The sequence below is a fragment of the Saimiri boliviensis genome, chromosome 9 (genome assembly GCF_048565385.1).
Source record: "Saimiri boliviensis isolate mSaiBol1 chromosome 9, mSaiBol1.pri, whole genome shotgun sequence".
NCBI lineage: Eukaryota > Metazoa > Chordata > Mammalia > Primates > Cebidae > Saimiri > Saimiri boliviensis.
The window spans coordinates 36,709,201-36,726,034 of NC_133457.1; the positions used below are offsets into that span (position 1 = coordinate 36,709,201).

At 34.7% G+C, this 16,834-nt stretch overlaps 1 long non-coding RNA gene across 8 annotated transcripts in view; it reads left to right on the forward strand.

Moving 5' to 3' along the window:
- The window catches only part of LOC141585622 (uncharacterized), a 998,130-nt gene that overhangs the window by 727,077 nt on the left and 254,219 nt on the right, over positions 1-16,834 (forward strand). The gene's annotated exons all lie outside the window — the stretch shown is intronic.

A 16,834-nucleotide genomic window follows, 5' to 3' on the forward strand; every position in this document is an offset into this window, starting at 1 on the left:
ACCGATCCCGGCTCACTGCAACCTCTGCCTCCTGGGTTCAAGCGATTCTCCCACCTCAGCCTCCTGAATAGCTGAGATTACAGGTGCCCACCACCACACCCAGCTGATTTTTGTCCTTTTAATAAAGATGGAGTTTCACCATGTTGGCTGGCTGGTCTCGAACTCCTAACCTCTGGTGATCTGCCGCCTAGACCTCCCAAAGTGCTGGGATTATAGGCATGAGCCACTGCGCCCAGCCTGCCTTACCTCGTTTCTTAAGGTAGAGGTTTAGGTTTATTTATCTGAGATCTTCTTTTCTAATGTAGGTGTTTACAACTATAGACTAACCGTTAAGCACTAGTTTTGTTACATTCTATCTATTTTGTTGTGTTTTACTTTTCATTTAATGCAGGTATTTTCTAATTTGCTTTGTGATTTCTTTGAAAATCCCAACATTTTTTTAAAGAAAATGTTCAGACATGTAAAAGGAGACAAGTAGATATATAAAAGGAAATTCCAATAACTTGGTCTCCAAATTAAAATAAGTATGTCTTTATTGAACACCCATGTGATTGAAAATGTGGTAGGGGCTTTTAATGTATTATCTGATTTAATTATTTTAACACCTAAAAGAAGTTGGGTACCATTAGTCACTCCCATTTTACAGATGAGAAATCTGAGACAGAGATAATGAATTACTTGGTCTAGATATCAAAATGAGCAGGCTGAATTTGAGATCCATTGCTTTTATTAAGTATAATGTTAGGTTAACTTTTAAAAACTCGAGTTAGGGAGAGCTGAAAGTCTTTAGAGAGTGTAAATAACTCCTTGTTCTGGTTGTTGCTGAGGGCATTCTTACATCGTATGAACAATTGGCTTAGAGGATGTCTTTTTTATTAATTTTTTTTAATTGTACTTTAGGTTCTGGGGTACATGTGCAGAAAATGCAGGATTATTGCATATGTACACACATGGCAATGTTGTTTGCTGTCTCCATCCCCCCGTCATCTACATCTGGCATTTCTCCCCATGTTATCCCTCCTCAACTTCCCCACCCTCCCACTGTCTTTCCCTTACCCCTCCCAACAGACCCCAGTGTGTGATGCTCCCCTCCCTGTGTCCATGTGTTCTCATTGTTCAACACCCACCTATGAGTGAGAACATACAGTGTTTGGTTTTCTGTTCTTATGTCAGTTTGCTGAGAATGATGGTTTTCAGATTCATCTATGTCCCTACAAAGGACACAAACTCATCATTTTTTATGGCTACATAATATTCCATGGTGTATATGTGCCACATTTTCCTTGTCCAGTTTATCATTGATGGGCATTTGGGTTGATTCCAGGTCTTTGCTATTGTAAACAGTGCTGCTATGAACATATGTGTGCATGTGTATTTATAGTAGAATGATTTATAATCCTTTGGGTATATACCCAGTAATGAGATTACTGGGTCAAATGGAATTCCTATTTCTAGGTCCTTGAGGAAGTGCCACACTGTCTTCCACAATGGTTGAATTAATTTACACTCCCACCAACAGTGTAAAAGTGTTCCTATTTCTCCGCATCCTCTCCAGCATCTGTTGTCTCCGGATTTTTTAATGATCGCCATTCTAACTGGTGTGAGGTGGTATCTCAATGTGGTTTTGATTTGCATTTCTCTAATAATCAGTGATGATGAGCATTTTTTCATATGTTTGTTGGCTTCATATATGTCTTCTTTTGAAAAGTGTCTCTTCATATCCTTCACCCACTTTTGAATGGGCTTGTTTGTTTTTTTTCTTGTAAATCTGTTTTAGTTCTTTGTAGATTCTGGATATTAGCCCTTTGTCAGATGGGTAGATTGCAAAAATTTTTCCCATTCTGTTGATTGCTGGTTCATTCTAATGATTGTTTCTTTTGCTGTACAGAAGCTCTGGAGTTTAATTAGGTCCCATTTGTCTATTTTGGCTTTTGTTGCCAATGCTTTTGGTGTTTTGGTCATGAAGTCCTTGCCTATGCCTATGTCCTGAATGGTTTTGTCTAGGTTTTCTTCTAGGGTTTTTTATGGGGTTAGGTCCTATGTTTAAGTATTTAATCCATCTGGAGTTAATTTTAGTGTAAGGTGTCTGGAACGGGTCCAGTTTCTGCTTTCTGCACACTGCTAGCCAGTTTTCCCAACACCATTTATTAAACAGAGAATTCTTTCCCCATTGCTTGTTTTAGTCAGGTTTGTCAAAGATCAGAAGTTTGCAGATGTGTGGCATTGCCTCTAAGGCCTCTGTTCTGTTCCATTGGTCTATATCTCTGTTTTGGTACCGTGATGCCTCCGGCTTTGTTCTTTTTGCTTAGGATTGTCTTGGCTATGCGAGCTCTCTTTTGGTTTCATATGAAGTTTCTGGTGTTTTTTTCCAGTTCTGTGATGGTCATTGGTAGCTTGAAGGGGATAGCATTCAATCTAATAGAAGATGTCTTGAGCATTTACTATGCTCTAGTACTCTGCAAAACTTTACCTGTAGCATCATGTTAGACAAAGCAATTTTATGAGATACTTCTGTTATTTTCATTTTTAGATGGAAAAAAAATGGTACTTGGAAAGTTTAAATAATTATCTAAAATCAGTCCCATAAATAAAATTTCATGCAGGGCGTTGTTGACTGAAAAATCTCATTATCTTTATCACTAATCATTGGATTTAGTGATGGTACTGGGAGCCACAAAAATATGTCAGACTATTCGTTCAATATAGTAACTCATTGCTTTCCTAGAAACAGTTGAGGAAAATGAATGTATGAAAATTTTAGCCTTTATATTGCTATTGACTATCCTTCATTTATCACCTGCTGCATACAATATTCTTCCCATGTATTATCTTTAATTCTCATATCAACTGAGAAAGGTAGGTATTCTGATTCCCTTTTCATATGAGAGAAAACTAGAGGTCAGAGAATATACGTGTTTTCTAATGTCACAGGGTTAGTGAATGAGCTCAAAATCAATTGCAGGCTTATCTGATATCAGAGCTGAAGCTTTTCCCATTGTGCACCGATGCTTAGTCCTTTTGTAGACAAAGTACTTGAGAGATATTGTAGGTGATAAAAAGGTATTAATGGCACACAATGGCAAAGCATTATACTCCTGCTAAGACTTAATTGAATGGCCATCCAACTTTTTGAGAGTAATTGCTGTTTTGGAAGCCCAACATGGAAAATTTCAAACTTAACATAAAAGAAAAGTTATGTTCCACCAATAATATAACTTCTGACACACCAGGAAGTCCTCAGATATGGTCAAAAATGTACTAGTTAATTCTTTTCTCTTAGAACCTAAAGAAAAGCAGTAATAAAAGGAGACATTTCTTTCATGGACCTGCCATTACTATGTCAATCTCAGAAATGAAACTGGTTTTTATTAGTGTTTTGTTATCGTGGGTCACCCCTAGTATTGTAAGAGGTTTCTGGGGTATAGAGAGCAGAAAATTCAATCACAGACCTCGAGAAGTTTACATTATGTTTTTGCAAACATAAAGTTATGTAATATTTCTATAAAATCCTAAAATAATCTGGATCAGAGTAAAGGAAAATCTGGTGTTCTTTGTTTGCTTTTTTCAAAGATTCACAGCCCATGACTTTAAACCTAAGATATATCCATGTAACAAAATGGAGAGATGAGAAGCTGACTCTTATATCCGTGATAATTCAGTGTCTTATAACAGTAATAGCTATCACTTGATGACTAATTATTGTGTTTAAGATGTTATCCTAGTTTAACCTGTACTATCATGTTTAATACTTAAAATTGTCCACTTTTGAAGGTATCAGCATTACTTACCTTCACTTTCAGAATTAAAAAATTAAAAACAGAAGGAGTCAAGCAGCACACATCAGATCATACAGGAGTTGGATGTTAGGGATGGAGCTTGAATCCGAGAATTTTATCACCCAAGTCCCCTTTGGACTACTGCATTACCTAACCTGGCATACAAAGCCAATGAAGTAAAATATGTACGATTTAGTTAAATGATGATGAGTCAAGTACCAGTGGTATAACTCCAATATGACTAACGACATGATTAAAACAAGTTACAAAATAGGGATATATTTGGAAACGTATTTGAAGTCTATGGGATGGAAAAGAGTTGCTATCTTTTACATCTAAAAGGTATTTAAAATAAATAAAATGATAGACACACATTAAAATAGACAAAGGTAAAAAATAAAGGAAGAATGCTTAGTGGCCAGTTAGTTCAAATAATAGGTTTAGACTGGTAATTAAGCAACTACAACTCAAAATCTCAATAAAATGCTATTTTAACCTATGTAATTAACAAAGATTAAACATTTTTAACAAATAATTTAAAGTTTTGGAGAGTGTATGGGGAAAATGACACATTCATACCTATACAATAGTTGTATTAAACTTGTGCAAAGAATGACAGAAGAAAAGAAACATATAATAAACAGAAATGCAATTATTTATATTAAATAGAAACATAAAATGCCAATGATTAGGAGTATAATTTAAATAAGTTGTAAAAGTAGACATATAACTAAAACTCAAAATCTGAGATCAGCCTTGCATATACAGAAATAAAAAGACATTATTCTTTCCCCAAAACTTGTGGGACATATTTTCTAAGACCTAAAATATGCTTTTAATAACTATATGTTTCCCATTCAAAAATTCGTATGTATATGAATATGCATATATGATATATTTATTGCATATATAATTTTTCAAATATCAGGCTTACATCAAATGTAAGTTACCTGGCTATTGAGACATGCTCTATATTACAATGCTTAGTTTTACAGAGTGATAGAATAAGCTTAAAGGAACAGAGAACAAATTTGAAGCTAAAAGTATATGTTGTCACTTTTAAAAATGTTGTTTTATGATAGGAGTAATTGCATTACTATTTTAAGATGAAAATCTAATTGAATCCTTAATATGATTTAGAATGAAAAGAAACTTTTTAAGTTGCCATTAAATCATTCAAATGTACTCGTCAGCTCAAACATTATCTTGAAAGAGCTATATTTTCTCAGTTCGATATCAAATCCTCTAATTTGCAGATTTTTCTTTCTTACAGTAAAAGCACACTTATATGCTTTCTTAAAGTGCTTTAATGCATGTTTTCAAATTTGAATGTAATGATTATGTAAACAAAGCAAATATAATCATCACTATTTTAAATAGGAAACTGAGGTATAGTGACTTTAAATTGTTCTAAGGCTCACAGAATGTTGGTTACAAAATGGAACAGTGGTTTTTTAAAATTTTGATGGGAAGGGTCTGATTGTTTTGTTTGCTTTTTATGGACAGTCATTGAACTGTATTTTTGAGAAGGTACTCTTTATTCATTTGTAAATTCATTTAACAAATTACTTGGTTTAAATTCTATTAAGACAATTCAACCTTTCATTTCCTTTCATACTTTCTTGACAAAGTTGCCTCTCTGGACAAGTGTTTGTTATTGTATATCTGACCCCCAGCCCCTACTGTGAAGGAACAAATGAAACACCCTATGAATCTCTCAACACCATGTTGTCCAACACAAATATGATGTGAGTCCCATATGTAATTTAAACTTTCTAGTAACCACATTTTAAAAAATGTAAAAAAACAGGTAAAATTAATTTTATGCAAATCCAATATTTAAACTTAAAATAATATAAAAATTGTTAATGAGGTGTTTTGTAATTTTTTTGGTACAAAGTCTTTGACGTCCCATGTGTGTTTTATACTTACAGCACATTCAATTTGAACTAGCTACATTAAAAATGCTATATGATTGGACAGTGCATTCTGAGGGCAATTGGGACTTCTTGTCTATTTTGACTCTTGGTTAAATAAAATTTGAAATAATTTCAGACTTTAAGTAAACACTTAGGAATATATCTGCTTGCAAAGTTACCAAGGAAACCCTGCTAGTTAAGTTTATTCTCATAATATCTATCATTTTTTATTAATCAAAATGTGAACTTCTTTTGACTCTGTGTGGTTTTTGTTTGTTTGTTTATTTTATTATGTTTTGTTTTTGCTCCTCACTTTGTTCTGACCTTCTTCTTTTCCTTTTCAGTAAGATTTGTCCTGTCTCCACAAGGACCAGCCTTGGGATAGGAATAGTAAACGACCTGTCTAGAGAGTAAATAAATGTACCTCGTCCTGCCAAATTCCTTTTCTTTTATTGACACCTGATTTCCACAGAAGTCAGTTCATTTCTTTTCTTTATATGTTATTAGTCTGCTAACTTCCATAACAGATAAACTCCAAAATTTCAGTTTCTAAACCCCAAATCTAATTCTCTCTCAGATAATAGGCCGAATTCAGGCTTATTTTCAGCAAGAGCTCTGGCATGAAGGAATTAGGGATGGGGTTTCTATTCCACAAGTCATTCACACACCCAGCACACTATGCCTTCTGGAACATATAGTCTCCATGATAGTCCTTTAAAGCATTAGCATTGAATAGACAAAGAACAAAGATAGAGAAGGCACATACATTCCTCAATTTTCTTAATCCAGAGGCAAAACACATCATTTTTACTTATGTTTCATTTGCAAGAATATTCACACATGCACTAGATGCAAGGTGCCACAAATGTTAACATCTTTTGAACTATAAATCCTGTGGAGGATTCACCTATCCTGAGAAAGCTGCAGTAACAGACTAGAGTTATAGATACCTGTATTCAAAAATACTTTCCAGCACTTAAACAAATTAATTAGCTTTCATGAATCTAGTCTTTTCCATCTCTGTCAATATGGTTGGGAATGGTGACAAAGATTGAAATTGTTTTTTACAATACCACTATCCTTATATTTCTTATAAAGTGAAATCCAATTTTGTTTGGGTGGGCAAGTTATCAATTTAAAAGCTGCATTTCCTGAATAGGGTTAACATGTCATTTATTTTTTGGTCAATGACAAAACTGTTAATTAGTTTCTTTTTGGTTTAGTTTTTGATAGTTGACTGATGTTTCTATATGAGAGTATAAAAGATTTTCAGTTTCGGTTTCTTTTTTAGAGCAGTATATCATAGGGAGTAAGTTTACAATGCATTTCTGAGGAGTCAGAAAAGTTGTGTACAAAGTAGGATAGATTGTGTTATGCTTCAGTAACAAACTGTCCAATTGTCAATGGCCTGTTTCAACAAAAATTTATGATTCACATAAATTCTGTGAAAATCAAGGTGATTTTCTATGACATCTATTCTCCGTGCAGTAGATTAGTGTTGGGGACTGAAGATGCACATTCTTTCCCTCAAATTCAGAGATTCCCAGGAGAGTCACATAGAGACCTGCAATAAGGTGGCCTGTGTCTAAAATGCACAGACACTAATCATACTTGAAAAGGCAATGAAAGAATGCTTAAATGTGTGATGGTATCTCTAGTATTTTCCAGTTTTGTATACTGTTTTCCAGTTTCTTAATATAGGATAAAGTCTAAAACATCGTTTAAGATTTAAAATAACTATTAGTAAGTAGGTTTCTTTTGAAAACACATGAATATAGTTATTTTCTTCTTCACCATCAACTCTATTTTAATTGAATAAAAATAATTATCTTTTAAAGGTCTCAATGTGAAAGCTGTCTCCAAATTGCTGTTTTCTGAAAGCTGCCAGTTAAAGGGCTACATCTTGCCAAGGTAGACTAATAGAAGACAAATTCTATTGTAAAAGTAGAACTGAAATTATGCCTCTTGCACATCTGGCAACATGTCGTTTTATACATAAGAAAGGTGTGAATAAGATTATGTCTTGAATAAATTATCCACTGATTATGACAATTAACTGGCTGTCATAGGTATTCAGTTATCTAATTATCTGGCAAAATTCTGTGCCAGGTGTTTCCTGTGTCCAGATTTCCATTATGTTACATTTTATTAACAAATTTGCTTCATTTTGAGGATCCTCACTTAATATACTTGGGCTTGATCAAACAATTTGCTTTTTTTCATATTAAAAAACCCAAATTTACACATTAAGCCATCTGAATAATGCATGAAGAGAGTGTGTGGATTCAAATTGATTTGTCCACATTGCAGCATCTGTTCGTACTGGCCCAACTGCTTACTATGCATGCAGATGTTAAACTGTACATCCTCAGTCTTCTGTTTATAATGCAAAGTGACAGTTTGACTTGATTTTATCTAGCAGAAACAACTCAGGCATCCACATTGGTAAATTTGGCCCAGAAGGTTTTGTGAATATTTTGCAGTGAAACCTGTGGATGAATTAAAATGCATACTCACAATTTCTGTATATAAGTGTGTATATGTGTGTTCATCACATAGTTTTTCAAAAACTGGAGATTTTCCTTCTTGAGCTCCAAAGAGAAACAATTTTCTCTATGAATCAAGAGTGTAAATAACACTATTTTTTTCCTTTTGGTTCTACCTCCCACTAGAATATAGCTGTGTGTGCTATACTCAGGACTACAATATCTACTTTAGCAAATGTAAAGAAATAAGTACTTTGAGTCTACATTTTTATTTATACAGAAATTCATGCAGAATTTTACAAGGACATGTTGGCCTCTACACTTCTTGTGATAGTAAGTGTACCTCCCATTGAAACTAGGAAAGAAGCTTGTTCTAAGCTTTCGATTGCATTGCCCAGTGCTGTGTCACAGAGCAACCACACACTGACACCCAGTAATTAACATAAAAATAAAAATATCTAAGTAGAAATGCCAAGAACAAAGGGAAAGAATGTATGAGAAAAAGAACGTGTTTTCATAAATATACAGTTCTTATTTTTGATAGAGCCAGAGTTTCCCACAATTGCTTTTCCATTGTCCCTTTTCTACTTAAAATTCTAACTGATGTTCAATTACTTGAATATTTTTGAAGACCTACCTGGTCTTTCTGTTACATGTGCTGTATTCTGAGCCCTCCATCATCTACTCTTCCTTATGAAATCTGGACCCAGCTGCAGGATAACATCTGTAAGACCTTGATCTTATCATCTGCTATTCCTCTGTGGGGCCTGTGTAAGTTTAGGGTGGGAAGTAGTCTTTGTAAGGCCCAGGTAAAGAGAAAAACAAGTCTAAATAATTCACTTAGCTGCTGGGAATTCTTCACTATGGTGCTGGTAACTAGTTTTCTGACCTTAGCTTCTGACATATTTTATTCTCTTCCTTCTCCCTCTCCACCTCCAACATTTTAATATCACTTATGTAAACATTCTTCTCCTGAATAACATATACTGCTCCATTTGCAGGTCCTTGTTAAAATTTATATACCTAGACTTAAGTCCTCACTTAATGTCACCAGTAGGTTCTTGGAAGCTGGTACTTCAAGCAAAACAATGTACAGCAGGTCCTCCAATGACTTTGTTTCATTCAACACAGTCCAGTTATAGTGTTGATAAGAAGAAGAAAATGGTTTTGTTATACATTGTTTTGCTCTAAGTCACTGTTTCCAAGAACCTGTCAATAACACTGAGACCTACAGTATGTATGAATATACATGTATATATACTTTCTATGATGTCTTTTCTTGTAGTGTCTGCTTGTCAAAACACTGAGACATTTTTATAGATCTGCTCATTATATCCAGAAACTGCCTTGTCTATACCTTTACCCCTACCAATCCCAATCTACAATATGTTTTCTACAACCATATCTAGCACATTTTTTTTGCCTCATTTATGTATCTGTGTTTCATTGGCCCATCAGAAGTATTTGTGTCTTACTACAATATTAAATTGTAAGCTTCTGCATATTAGAAACTGTTAAGTTTTCCTTTGCACTGCCTTTGCCACTGCTATCAAGATGCAGAACACAGGATATTATGGTAAATGTTTATTAAAGTTAAATTTACATCATTTATTCAATTAATCTTTATTAGCCATTTATATGTTTGGCGTTTGAGCTTAGACTGCAAATATGAATGAATCACAAAAACATAAATTATAAAATGTAATTCACAGGGAAATAATTAACTCTGTTGGTAGTTGAGGTGTCCAAGAATATTCTCTGTAAACTAAATCTTAAAGCTTGAATATGAGACCATTGTGATTAGGGCATTTTAGGTAAAAGGAATAGTGTAAAAAATGATGTACAGACAGGAACATGTGGTATATTGGACATTACATAATGGTAAAACCAGAATACTGAATACTTGACTGCTCTAAATACACATGCACCCAACACAGGAACACCCAGATACATAAAGCAAGTTAGTAGAGAAAAGAGACTGAGATTTCCACAAAATAATAGGGGGAGACTTTAACACCCCACCAACAGTATTAGATCATCAAGGCAGAAAATTAACAGATATTCAGAATCTGAACTCAACACTTGACCAAATTTACTTAATAAACCCCTTATTCAAGAAATGGTGCTGGAATAACTCATTAGCCACATGCACAAGATTGAAACTGGACCCTTTCCTTATGTTATATACAAAATCAACTCAAATTGATTAGACTTAAAACCTAAAACTATAGAAAACCTGGAAGATAACCTAGGAAGTATCATTCTGGACATAGGATCTGGCAAAGATCTCATGATGAAAAAACCAAAAGCAATTGCAATAAAAACAAAAATTGACAACTGGAACCTAATTAAACTAAAGAACTTCTGCAAAGCAAAAGAAACTATCAAAAGAGTAAACAGACAATCTACAGAATGGGAGAAAATATTTGCAAACTGTACATATGACAAAGGTCTAATATCCAACATCTACAAGGAATTTAAACAAATCCACAAGAAAAGCAAACAACTCCATTTACAAGTGAGGAAAGGACATGAACAGACACTTTTCAAAAGAAGATATATATGTGGTCAACAAGCATGTGAAAAAATGTGCAACATCACTAATCATTAGAGAAATGCAAATTAAAACCACAATGAGATACTGTCTCACACCAGTCAGAATGGCCGCTATTAAAAAGTCAAAAAATAACAGATGCTAATGAGGTTGCAAAGAAAAAGAAACCCTTATACACTTCTGGTGGTAATGTAAATTAGTTCAATAATTGTGGAAAGTAGTTTTGTGATTTCTCAAAGAGCTCAAAGCAGAATTACTGCTCAACCCAGCAATCCATTATTGGGTATAGCCCAAAGGAATATAAAGTCTTCTGTCATAAAGACACATGTACACGTATATCTATTATAGCACTATTCACAAGAGCAAAGACATGGAATCAATATAAATGCCTATCAACAATAGCCTGAATCAAGAAAATTTGGTACATATATGCCATTGAATACTACACAGCCATAAGAAAGAATGAGATCATGTCCTTTGCAACAACATGGGGACCATTATCCTAAGTAAACTAACACTGGGACAGAAAACCAAATATTGCGTGTTCTCACTTAAAAGTGGGAGCTAAACATTAAAAACCTATGGACACAAAGAAGGGCACAACAGAAACCAGGCCTACTTGAGGGTGGACGAAGTGAGGAGGGTGAGGATCGAAAAACTACCCATTTGGTACTATGCTTATTACCCGTGTGGTAAAATAATCTGTACACCAAACCTCTGTGACATGCAGTTTACCTACTTAACCTTTACATGTACCCCTGAACCTAAAATAAAACTTATAAAAATAAAAATAAAGAATTTATTTCCACTGAGGCATTTTATAAAACTATTGCTTTGCAGAACAAATTGTAGGAAATTCTGACTTGGATTATATTTATTTGGTAAAATCCCCAAAGTCTAGGTGTTAAATCTGAGACAATATGTGTCAATTTCTGACTTGAATGGTGGGCTGGATAGTGATGTCATTAATTGTAATAGAAACTTTTGAGGAAAGAAAATTATTTCTTTCTTGGACATGCTAAACTTTGAGTTGCCTATATGATACCAAAGTGAGAAAATCTCTATCAGAATATGCACCTGAAGCTTATCAATATATTTTATATATGTGAGTAGCAATTAAAGTTTTATGAGTAGAAAAAAAAATGCTGTCTTAAATCTTCAGCACAGAATTTGATTGAATGTCCTGTCTGTCCAAGTGAGGGCATTTGAGACTTGGGAAACATCCTTTGCAAACAGAGTTGGATGGTAGTTTCCAATAAACTGTCTAAGATAGGGAAATGAAGGGCTGATGCAGACTTTATATTTTTAACATAGCTGCTCATCTTATATCCTCTGTCTGTCTCTATTGAAAAAGGTACCTTTGAAAAGCACAGACACGCTCCTTAGAGTTTCGAGGTGGATAATGAGTGTCAGCCTCCAGCAATAACTGTGATGTGTGAACTTCAGGCAATGACATGGAATCTCTCAGGTCTCTCTGAGTTTTCAGAGCATGTATCATTGTTATTAACTTCAGCCTAACTTGAAACAAGTATCTGGAAATAGAAAAAGTTGAGTGGTCATTCTGAGCTTTATGAGCTACAGAGATCCATAAGCCTAATTAAATTCATATTTTTAAAGAGGTCAAAAACAGTTTGTATTGTTAGATGGAGCAGCATGAACACCATTTTGTGTATTCTACAAAAGAATGACTCATAAAGACCACCTGTTAAACATCCTTTGCCTTCTTAAGGGCTGTTTCTGTATTGATCTCTCCAGCATTCCATGTCAGAGTGCAACCCTGAACTTTCTTCCTTCATTAACCTGTGACTGGCCTGTAAATGTAAAATGATGTGGAGAAATAGTAGGAAATGTCAAGCTTGCCATCATTTCAGTCCGACGTATTGAGCTCAGCCATAGGCAGATTACTGGTTTCACATTTCCTTACTGTGTTTTCAGAGATTAACCATTGGAGATGCTAATCTCTTGATGCAGAAACAAAAATAATTAGTGATGAAATAGGGAAGAGAAAATAGTGAAGCACATGTAGAAAAATGTATAGCGTGTACTTGCCTAGAGGAAATACATTATGCAATTTTTCCTTCAAAGATTTATTTAAATTTAATAACATATATTACACTTGTCAAGAAAAAACTCATAACAACAGGAGATTCTCTTGGCAAATCAGCATTTTGAGGTCTATTGAAATTAAGAGAATTAAACATTTTCTCATTAAATTTGAAATATCTGATCACTGAGTATGTGGTGGCTTAAAGATGATTGTCAAATTCTTTGCCACAATCTTGGAAAGAAAAAGAGTTAATTTGTCCTTCTCTAAAGTCTCTATCAGCTTCTGCTTGTTCACTCTAGAACAATTACTTTTTGGATACTCCCTCTCAAAATTCATCTGCTTCTCAGAAACCAAAGTCACTTGAAGAGACTATGAGTGTGAGTTCTGGTCAATAGCCTCAGCTGATCACCCAGCCAAAAGAACATGTTCTCTACCAGCCATGCGAGAAAGCCATTTTGGATGTTCCAGATCAAATAAGTCCCAGATGATGCAGTTGTAGCTGATATAACATGGTGTAGAACTACCCAACTGGCTTTAGCCAATCCTTAGAATCATGAGAAATAATAAGATTATTTTTAGCCATTACATTTTGATTTAGTTTATTATGCAGTTATTCATAACTGAAACAGATAACATGGCTTATTCTTGAGGACAGAATAATCCACAAAATTCCAGAGGTAAGCTACTCTACAAAGCCCAGTGCAGGTGATGGTTGAGAAAGAAAATGAAAAACGAGGCGGGCAGAGCTGAGGACAATGGGCAAATAAGAACTTCTCAGAGAACAGAATCAGAGCCTAATCAAGGGGTTACCTCCTGATTCCTCAGAGTTGGGGTTTCTTATAATGTGTCTACCTAGTGGGATTTAGACTTAGGTTCTAGTAACTGCTATGTGTCTCCTATTCTTCTTTCAAAATAAGGGTCTGGTTTGTAGTTATCCTATTGCAGCATTACACATTGGTGTGGAGGGTAAGATAACTAGCAATGTTATTCTATGATCTTAAGACTATGAACGTGCTTCCCCCGTAAGGTGAAGTAAGTGCCACTCCACACGCAGAGATGTAGATTAGGATGCAATGCCTATGTGGAACTTTGTATTGTCTCCTTGTGAGGGGATTTTTAAAAATAAATGTTTTCTTGTAATAGGCTTTATTTTTCAGAGCAGTTTTAGGTTCACAACCAGACTGAACAGAAGGTATGAACAAACTCCTGTCCCACTTCCCACGGCCTCCAGCAATATCAACATCCCCTACCAGAGTTATAATCAATGTGAGAGTGTTTGAGTGTGCTTACTATATGTGAAGAACGGAACAAGGAATATACTGGTTCTAGAAATATGACTATGCTCAACAAATATTTGCATTCTTTCTACTCATTCCCCAGACATGTTTACAGTTAGGTTGGGGGTATGTGATTAGATATGGGCAATAAATAATCTGTGAGCAGAAGTTACGTGTTTCATTTTTAGGGCAATGCAGTTAATATCTAGGGTGATGCTTCTGCCTTGGTCTTCCACTGTCATGGCAGTTTGAAATCCGTTTGTTTCATAAAGTATAATAAGAAGATGAAAGAAGACATCCTAACCTATAAATCTGGAATCTGTTTATTGCAACAACTAGTGTTAATCACCTTAATTAATACATTCCTGGGAGGAAATTCTTCATAAGTGCTTTCACATAGAAAAAGGTAAATAACCTTCATGTCTGACTTCTCATTTATTCTCCAACATTTATACATACCCTTGTGAGAGACATTTAAAGTTTCACATATTTCAATCCTTCATTCAATCTCCGCTCCATTTTCACAATTTTTATCATAAAAAGTTTGCTAATTGGGATTATTTTCCATATATTTTTTGAAGTGAAGTAACATATCTCTGGCTGTGGCCTTTATCCAAATCTAAGTGTATCTATTATCCAACCATCCAGCCAGAAATTGCTTTTTCTTTTTTGTTTTGCAATCCTAGTCCATAGGGCTGTCAGTTGCAGTCTCAAACTTAAAGTGTTCTCTTGAACAATTCTTTACGTAATTGAAGACATTTGGCATCAGTTTTACTTTCCTAAATTCATGCTAATACAATATGGTATAGTGTCATGCATTTTAAGGAAGAAAACAATGGAAATTCAAGCATGAAAATAGCAAAGATAAAAGTAAAAGTAAAACATAGACATTTGAATTGCATCTAGTAGTTTCTTGTTTACTGTACTTGTTTTGTGCTTTGTGTTTGTGTACATGTATGTACATTTTATTATGTTTTGCTTTTTGCTAGTAAGAATTTATTTACTGAGAAGTTTCTTGTTTGAGACTCTGATACTCCCAAACAAGATTTTTCTACTGTCTGAGTTACAGAACTAGCATTGACAATGTTGGGAATTAGTTGAGTGAAAATAATTAATTCAAATAGAGTATGAATATGTCTATATTATATATATATATATGAGATACAATCTTTGTAAAGCTTAAAAATAAGTAAACGTAAATGATATTTCACAATAGCTTATGGGGTAAAGCTGTTTAGATAAATTATAAAATGACAAATGTAAAATTTTAGATAAAAGGCTGGGTGCGGTGCCTCACACCTGTAGTCCCAGCACTTTGGGAGGCCAAGACGGGCAGATCATGAGGTCAAGAGATAGAGACCATCCTGGGCAACATGGTGAAGCCCTGTCTCTACTAAAAATGCAAAAATTAGCCATTTGTGGTGGCGGGTGCCTGTAGTTCCAGCTGCTTGGGAGGCTGAGGCGGGAGAATTTCTTGAACCCAGAAGGCAGAGGTTGCAGCGAGCTGAGATTGCACCACTGCACCACTCCAGCCTGGTGACAGAGGGAGACTTCTGCCTCAAAAATAAAATAAAATGAAATAAAATAAAAAATTTAAAAAAATTACATAAAAGTTGCCCCTGAAGGAAAGTAAGGGGATGTGACTAGGAAATATTAGCATATGATTTTTACTGGCATTTGGTAACATTTTTGTTGTTAAGTTGGGTGGTGTGTTCATGAATGTTCAATTAATCACTATAATTCCCAATTTCCATTCTAACTACATAGTTTTGATCCTATGAAATGAATATACTTTTTATAATTCAGAGGTGAACAACTACCTCCAAAGTTTAAAAAGCCAGCAAGCAATAATGAACTCTAAAGAAAGTTTAGAATTCAATGACTAAAAAAATTTTTTTCTTGTCTATATGTGTTTTATTTGAATTCCAATATCCCTCCAAAGAAAAGGCGACTCTGTGGCAGATAGATCTGATTCACTGACACCTGGTGATTTCCACTCCCAAAGTGTATGGCTTTGGGTATTCCCTACTTCTTGAGTATGGATGAGACTTGTGACTGGCTTTTAACCAATTAAACATGAGAATTCACTTTCACAGTTTGGGTAGATTACATGGCAAAAGAAATAGAGTGTCACTCTTGTGATGATAAGTGTGACTTGTGCCTCAGCCTCCCAAGTGGCTGGGATTACAGGCATGCACCACCAAGCCCAGCTATTTTTTTTTTTTTTTTTTTTGTATGTTCAGTAGAGATGGGATTTTGCAGAGTTGACCAGACTGGTCTTGAACTGGCCTCAAGTGATTCGCACTCATAGGCCTCCCAAAGTGCTGGAATTTCAGGTTTGAGCCATTGTGCCCAGCCTCAAATCCCTATTTTTGGAGTTGTTATTAAGCTTTGTGAAACAGAGAACTGTAGCTTTAATTCTTTTTTTTTTTTTTTTTCTTATGGGGGTTGGGGAGACAGAGAGAGAGAATGAGAGAAAGATAGAGAGATTATGCACATGTGTGAGCTCTTTAAAACTAACTCAAGAAAGATTTTCAGAAGACCAATATCCTAGAAATCAGTAAAAAGCACAACTAGTGTAACATAAATAGCTTTCTTTCCTAAATGAAGTTGTTTGAAGAAAGTTAACTGTCAATCAAAAACTGTTTTATTTGATCAGGCAGAGGCAAGATACTATGGCTACTTAGCCAAAGAAAATGACATTATAGATACATGTAAAATGTCAGTACATCGTGTAATGTAACAAAACGTAAGCTGTCTTCTCATTATTATTGT